Here is a 7,724-nt window from a genome sequence, read left to right on the forward strand (position 1 = left end):
GGGGTACAGTCAGTTCAGGGAGCAAGCCTGGGGCACTGAGCCTAAAAATGTTTTATTTCTAAGTACTTTCTTGTTTTCAATGCTATTGTAAAGGAGATTGCTTTCTTAATTTCTCTTTCAGATTGTTTACTGTTAGTGTATAGAAGTGTGATTTGATTTTTATGTGTCTATTTGGTATCCTGCAACTTTATTGAATGTATTTATTAGTTCTAATAGGTTTTTGCTGGGATCTTTAGAGTTTTCTATATATGAAATCATGACATTTGCAAATAGGGGTCATTTTACTTCTTTTTATTTATTTATTTTTCTTGCCTAATTGTTGTGGCTAAGACTTCCAGTGCTATGTTGAACAGGAATGGTGAGAGTGGGCATGCTTGATTTGTTCCTGAGCTTAGAAAAAAGACTTTTAACTTTTCACCATTGAGTATGACAACTAATAGCATATAAATACAAAGAATTATAAGAGGCTACTACATATAACTACTTGTCAATAAACTGGACAACCTAGAAGAAATGATAAAGTTCTTAGAAACATACAGCCTACCAAGATTAAATCAATAAGGAATAGAAACTTGAACTAACCAATGACTAGTAAGGAGATTGAATCAGTAGTCAGACATCTTTCAACAGATAAAAGCCCAGGACCAGCTAGCTTCATAGGTGAATTCTACCAAACACTTAAAGAAGAATTAATTCCAACACATCTCAAACTTATCCCAAAAGTCAAAGAGAAAAGAATACTTCCAAATTTATTTTACAATTACAGCATTGCCCTGATGTTGAAGCCAGAGAAGGATACTTATAAAAAAAATTACAGACCAATATGTTTGAGGAACACAGATGCAATAATCCTCAGCAAATTGCTGGTAAATCACATGAAAAGGATCACATGCCATAATCAAGTGGAATTTATCCCTGGAAAGCAAGGTTAATTCAACATATGTAAATTTATAAATGTGACACACCACATTAACAAAAAAGGATATAAAATATATGACCGCTTCAACAGTTGCAGAAAAAGCATTTGACAAAATTCAACATCAGCCCTGGCCGGTTGGCTCAGCAGTAGAGCGTCGGCCTGGTCTGCGGGGGACCCGGGTTCGATTCCCGGCCAGGGCACATAGGAGAAGCACCCATTTGCTTCTCCACCCCCCCCTTCCTCTCTGTCTCTCTCTTCCCCTCCCGCAGCCAAGGCTCCATTGGAACAAAGATGGCCCAGGCGCTGGGGATGGCTCCTTGGTCTCTGCCCCAGGCGCTAGAGTGGCTCTGGTCACAACAGAGCGATGCCCCGGAGGGCCAGAGCGTCGCCCCCTGGTGGGCGTGCCGGGTGGATCCCGGTCGGGTGCATGCGGGAGTCTGTCTGACTGTCTCTCCCCATTTCCAGCTTCAGAAAAATACAAAAAAAAAAAAAAAAAATTCAACATCATGTCATCATAAGAACTCTCAACAAATCAGGTATAGAAGGACCATAAATGACAAGCTACAGCTAACATCATACTTACCAATCCTAAAATAAAAGGCAAAGAATTGGCTACATTCTGTATTCCTGCAAGTGTATAGAGCAGGGGTCGGGAACCTTTCTGGCTGAGAGAGCCATGAACGCCACATATTTTAAAATGTAATTCCATGAGAGCCATATAATACGTTTAACACTAAATACAAGTAAATGTGTGCATTTTATGTAAGACCAACACTTCTAAAGTACAATAAGTCTCTGAATTCTTTTTAATAACATTGTTATGCTGTTGCTAACCAATGATGAATAAAGTACTTCTTACCATTAATGCGACTTCTGGTGCTGCATGGTTTTGCTGATGGCTTTGTAGTCTGGTTGATACATGGTGAGGTTAAGATTCATGCAGGCATTGAGACTTCCATCCATTAAACATGATCATAGGTTGGTCTTAACGTTCTTTAGATGTGAAAAAGACTGCTCACATGCATACGCAGAGCCAAACATTGTCAGTACAGTAATAGTCACACGCTGCAGTGTGTGGTATGTGATGGGAAGCGCGTTCCAAATTTTGACAATCAGTTGGTCCACGGGTTGAAGTTTTTTCATTTCTCCCCACTTGTGTTTGCTCGCCAACTCTGCTTGTTGTCATGCAAGTCTTTCCAAATCCTCATTCAGTTACTTGAACTTATTTACCCACATGTCTGAGGCCTTCAGGTCAGCAGCTTGTAGCTCAAAATGTCTGACAGAGACACTGAGGATGTAACTCAGGTCAGCGCTGTCCACTGCACACTCATGTGGATGGGTGATGAACTTAAAAAGATGAGTGCGCTCACAAAATTCTCCAAAGTGCACTTTGAATGACTGTAGGAGATTAGATGTAAAGCTTGCTAGCTGCTGGAGATCAAGATGTTGAGCAGGGTCACTTGCTGTGCATGCATCTTTAAACTCTCCCAGTTTTTCAAAGTGTAGTAAAAGACCTGTTTCAATGTCGGCGATGGAGAGTTCCAGCTTGTTTTCAAATGCAAACACTGCTTATTGAAGTGATAAGACTGTATTTCCAATGCCTTGTATTTTCACATTGAGCTGGTTCAGATGTTCAGTCATGTCCATGAGATAGTAGAACTTCAGGAGCCACTCAGTATTAGCTAACTCAGGATGCTTGATGTTTTTCATTTCAAGAAAAGTCTGGGTTTTGCTCAGACAAGCAGCAAAATGGTTGAGCACCTTCCCTCTTGACAACCAATGCACATTGCTGTGCAGAAGCAGACCAGGATAATTAAAGCTTGGGCAACAATAAATTCGACCACCTGAATGACCAGCGACATCACCTCACCAAGCTGCTCGCCACACATCTGAGCACAAAGCACCTCCTGATGTAGGATGCAGTGAAAACTTAGGATGGGTCTCTTTTCATGTTCACGAAGAAGCACTATGAATCCTCTGTTTTTACCCACCATGCAAGGAGCACCATCAGTACACACCAAAATAAGTTTATCCATTGATAGATTATTTTCTTTAGCAAACTAAGTGAAAGACTTGAATAAATCCTCTCTTCTTGTTGTCTCTTTCATAGGCAAAAAAGCAAGACTTTCCTCACATAGTGTGTCACTGACAGCATACCTTGCAATCACGCTGAACTGGGATAAATGGCTTACGTCTGTTGACTCATCCAAAGTGAGAGAAAAGGATGGTGCTGCATTTATGTCCTTCACTTGTGTTGCCTCAATTTGATTTGCCATCATGATGGTACAATTGTGAACAGTTCTTGCCTACAGAGGCATGTCTTTTATTCGTTTGCTTATCTTGTCTTTATCCGAAAAGTCGTCAAAAAGTTCATTGGCAACATCAAGCATGAATGTTTTGGCATACTCCACATCTGTGAATGGCTTTCCGTTTCTCACAATTGCTAAAGCACCAGCAAAGCTAGCTGAATTCCAGTCAGCTTGTTGGCCAAACACAAAGTTGCTGCTGACTAGCTTGCACTTTGCACAGTAGCTCTTGACATGCTTTCTTCTGCTGTCCCTCACTGGATATTTCGATGCAAATGTAGTATGGCGTGTGTCGAAGTGCCATTTTATATTTGACTGATTCATCGATGCAATTATATCATTGCATATTAGACTCACTGCAGAACCTGCTCTCTCCACAAAGGCGAATTCCTCTGTCCATTCCTGCTGAAAGGTACGATACTCCTCATCTTTTTTTCTTTTAGCCATCTTCTTCGTCAAAAGGGTTTCTGGCCCTGGCCAGTTGGCTCAGCGGTAGAGCGTCGGCCTGGCGTGCGGGGGACCTGGGTTCGATTCCCGGCCAGGGCACATAGGAGAGGTGCCCATTTGCTTCTCCACCTCCCCCCCTCCTTCCTCTCTGTCTCTCTCTTCCCCTCCCGCAGCCAAGGCTCCATTGGAGCAAAGATGGCCCGGGCGCTGGGGATGGCTCCTTGGCCTCTGCCCCAGGTGCTAGAGTGGCTCTGGTCACAGCAGAGCGATGCCCTGGAGGGGCAGAGCATCGCCCCCTGGTGGGCAGAGCGTGGCCCCTGGTGGGCGTGCCGGGTGGATCCCGGTCGGGCGCATGCGAGAGTCTGTCTGACTGTCTCTCCCCGTTTCCAGCTTCAGAAAAATGAGGAAAAATAAAAAGGGTTTCTGCAATTAGCTAGCTGACTACTTGATGAAAAGGAAGGAAGTTTACTTCCTGACCTCACAACGACCCATGTACATTATACATTATCCAATAAAAATTTGGTGTTGTCCCAGAGGACAGCTGTGATTGGCTCCAGCCACCTGCAACCATGAACATAAGCGGTAGGAAATGAATGGATTGTAATACATGAAAATGTTTTATATTTTTAACGTTATTATTATTATTTTTATTAAAGATTTGTCTGTGAGCCAGATGCAGCCATCAAAAGAGCCATATCTGGCTCATGAGCCATAGGTTCCTGACCCCTGGTATAAAGGATGTTAAAATACTTCAACCCAATACTTCTCCATAAAAAAAAAAAATTTAAATTGATTTTTAGAAAGAGAGAGGGAGAGAAAGAGAGAGAAACATTGACTTTTTGTTGTTGTTGCACTAATTTATGCATTCATTGATTGATGCTTGTATGTGACCTTGCTGGGGTGAGGGTAACACTCTAACCAACTTAGCCATCAGGCTGAGGACACTTTTTCTTTCTGTTTTCTTTATTGCCCTCACAGGAGACATTTTTAAGTTAATTTAACTTAATTTAAGGAGAAAAATTAAATATTGAGGTGTAAGGTTTTTTTTAGGTAGGGCCGTGTTTTGGAGGACCATAAAACGTATAAAAAAGCTCTTCCAAAACAAATTTTGCCCACTTGCAGAATATATCACTCCTATTGAGAATGTGTATGTTAGCCAGTCACATGCCTTGAATACCCATAATTTCACCACGAGAGCTCATTTTACCACAATTATGCTACGTAGCACAGTCTCCAGTGTTGCTGGGAGATGCGTGGGGCTGCATCCCCGGAATGTGGACCTTTTTGATGAAATGCTAATTCTCCCCCTGGGAAATGGGAATCCTGGCTAAGGTGGCCATCTACCTGGAGGGGACAAATTAACCTGACTAACGTGTGTATAAATTACAGACATAACGCCAGGAATTCAGAGCGAGGAAGTGGACAGAGACAAAGCTCTGTGCAGGCTAGCCCGGGCTACAGGGGAAGGATGGGAACAAGGGTGGGGTTTGGCTCTGGACAAATATAAAAACAATGTGCAGAGCAGCCAAGTTCTGTCACTACAGTCCCTCCTCGGGCACATGCAATGGCTTTGGAAAGGTCATATTTCTGTAGGCGCCACATGCAGTCAATGAGAATTGGGCAGATCAGAGCAGTGGAATTTGAGACCCACCTTTTGGGTCCTGGTAGGAATGACATTGTCTGTGCTATGATTTCCTCTCTCAAAAGACACGTGTCTGGTGGGGCATTCCTGCTGAGGCAAAAGCACGCTTGCACTTCTAAACCAGACCAGTGAGGAAGGCTTTGCACCATGAGACAGAAGGCTGGGCCTAGAAATGATGATTTAGTGCTTCTGACTCCAGTCGGAACTCTTTTCTTGGCTTGAGAAAGCCTCATGGCTCGGGCTTTCAAGTTCATGAAAGCTGCAGGTCTTCTGCCCAGAAAACTCAATGAAGGCGCACATAAATTTTGCATTCAATTTCAGAAGGTTCCTGGCCTGTGACTCCAGGCGGGGAATTGACGTGAAATATGCTGAGCCCTTGTGGTGTTCCGTTGTAAAGAGATGTTTGTACCTTGGTTAATAATAATATTGGTATATCATCGTTTGCCATATTTTAATATTTATATTTCCTGGGCTCTGGTCCAGGAGACTGATCCTGAGTTTTCAATGTTATATAAATGAGGATTCTTCTCTCCTCACTAGGGCATCATTATACTAACCTAACCAGGTCTATAAATGGCCTCACCCTCTGAAACTGTGTACTCTCACAACAGCTCAGATCTCCCCACAGCTGATTCCGCCTGGCAGGTGTGGGATGGGTGATTGAGTCATTCTAGAATCTCAAAGAGATGTTTGTTAGAGGGAGCAGCAAACAGGGGCTGATTCAGTAGCTCCTTGGGTTCCGAACACCCTGGTACTTACCACAGTTTACATTGGAAGGAAGCTCTGCTGCTTCTTAGTGGTTGTTGGATGTGGAGGAGAAGAAAGAAAGACAAAAGCAGAAGTCCTACGGGCAGGGCCAGTGGGAAGGGCGGAAGGGGGTTTTCCTGCGGCCTTTTCTCTTTAAACCCATTGAAGATAAGGCTTCAGTAATGTTAGGATGAAGACCTGGCGGTTTGGTAGCAATGCGGTCAAAGTCATTTGACTAAAAACCTTGCAGCCTGGTGTGGCTCAGGCTCTGAAGCTGGACTGCGGACATTTGAATCCTTGCTGCCTTGCTCTGCGTCCTGCCATTGCTCCAGGTCTCAGTTTGTCCATCAACACAATGGCGAAACCAATGATATAATTGAGTTCTCAAACTGTTCCTAGTATTAAACGGGACAATATATGCAAGGCACTTAGAAGAACTGCTCCATCTGGCATGAGCATGGGATCATAGACATGGGCATCATTATACTAACCTAACCAGGTCTATAAATGACCTCGCCCTCTGAAACTGTGTACTCTCACATAGACATGATCCCATGGTCGCTGGCTTGAGCCCAAAGTCACTGGCTTGAACAAGGGGTCACTCGCTCTGCTGGAGCCCCCAGTCAAACCACGTATGAGAAGCAATCAATGAACAACTAAGGTGCCGTAATGAGTTGATGCTTCTCATCTCTCTCTCTTCCTGTTTCTCTCTCTTTTTTTCTCGCTAATAATAATAATTTAAGTAATTCTAATGTTGGTTTTGTTACAGGAGCTGTTTGTTTTGTAAATCCTGTGTTTCAGATAAAATTAAGTGGATTTGAACATTGAGAGTACTGTTATACTTTATGTTTTGAAATTTGTTTTGCCTGACCAAGTGGTGGCGCAGTGGATAGAGCATCGGACTGGGATGCAGAGGACCCAGGTTCAAGACCCCAAGGTCGCCAGCTTGAGCATGGGCTCATCTGGTTTGAGCAAAGCTTGGACCCAAAGTCGCTGGCTTGAGCAAGGGGTTACTTGGTCTGCTGAAGGCCCACGGTCAAGGCACATATGAGAAAACAATCAATGAGCAACTAAGGTGTCACAACAAAAAACTGATGATTGATGCTTCTCATCTCTCTCCGTTCCTGTCTGTCTGTCCCTATCTATTCCTCTCTCTGACTCTCTCTCTGTCTCTGTAAAAAAAAAGAAGAAAAAAAGAAAAAAAAAGAAATTTGTTTTAAAGTATAAAATATAGAAAGATATACATCTTGTTCAGGGGTCTCAAACTCGCGGCCCGCGGGCCGCACAAAATTGGTGGGCGGGTCGCGAGTTTGAGACCCCTGATTCTTGTCTAACTTTTTAGTTCAAGCATACTTGGCTAAAATGAAAATAAAAATAGTGATATTTAGTTAAAAAAAGAAAAGAACAACACGCTCCACAAACATCTAACTGCAATCCACAAATACCTAACTACAATCAAATTCATCCACGTCTTACTTGATTTTTTTATTTTAGTTGTTTTTATTTTTCAGCGAGAGGAGGGGAGGCAGAGAGAAAGATTCCTGCATGCACCCTGATGGGGATCCACCCAGCAAGCCCACTAGGGGGTAATGCTCTAGCCATCTGGGGCATTGCTCCATTGCTTAGCAACCGAGCTCTTCTTAGATCCTGAGGTGAGGCCACA

The sequence above is a fragment of the Saccopteryx leptura genome, chromosome 3, assembly GCF_036850995.1.
Source record: "Saccopteryx leptura isolate mSacLep1 chromosome 3, mSacLep1_pri_phased_curated, whole genome shotgun sequence".
Taxonomy (NCBI): domain Eukaryota; kingdom Metazoa; phylum Chordata; class Mammalia; order Chiroptera; family Emballonuridae; genus Saccopteryx; species Saccopteryx leptura.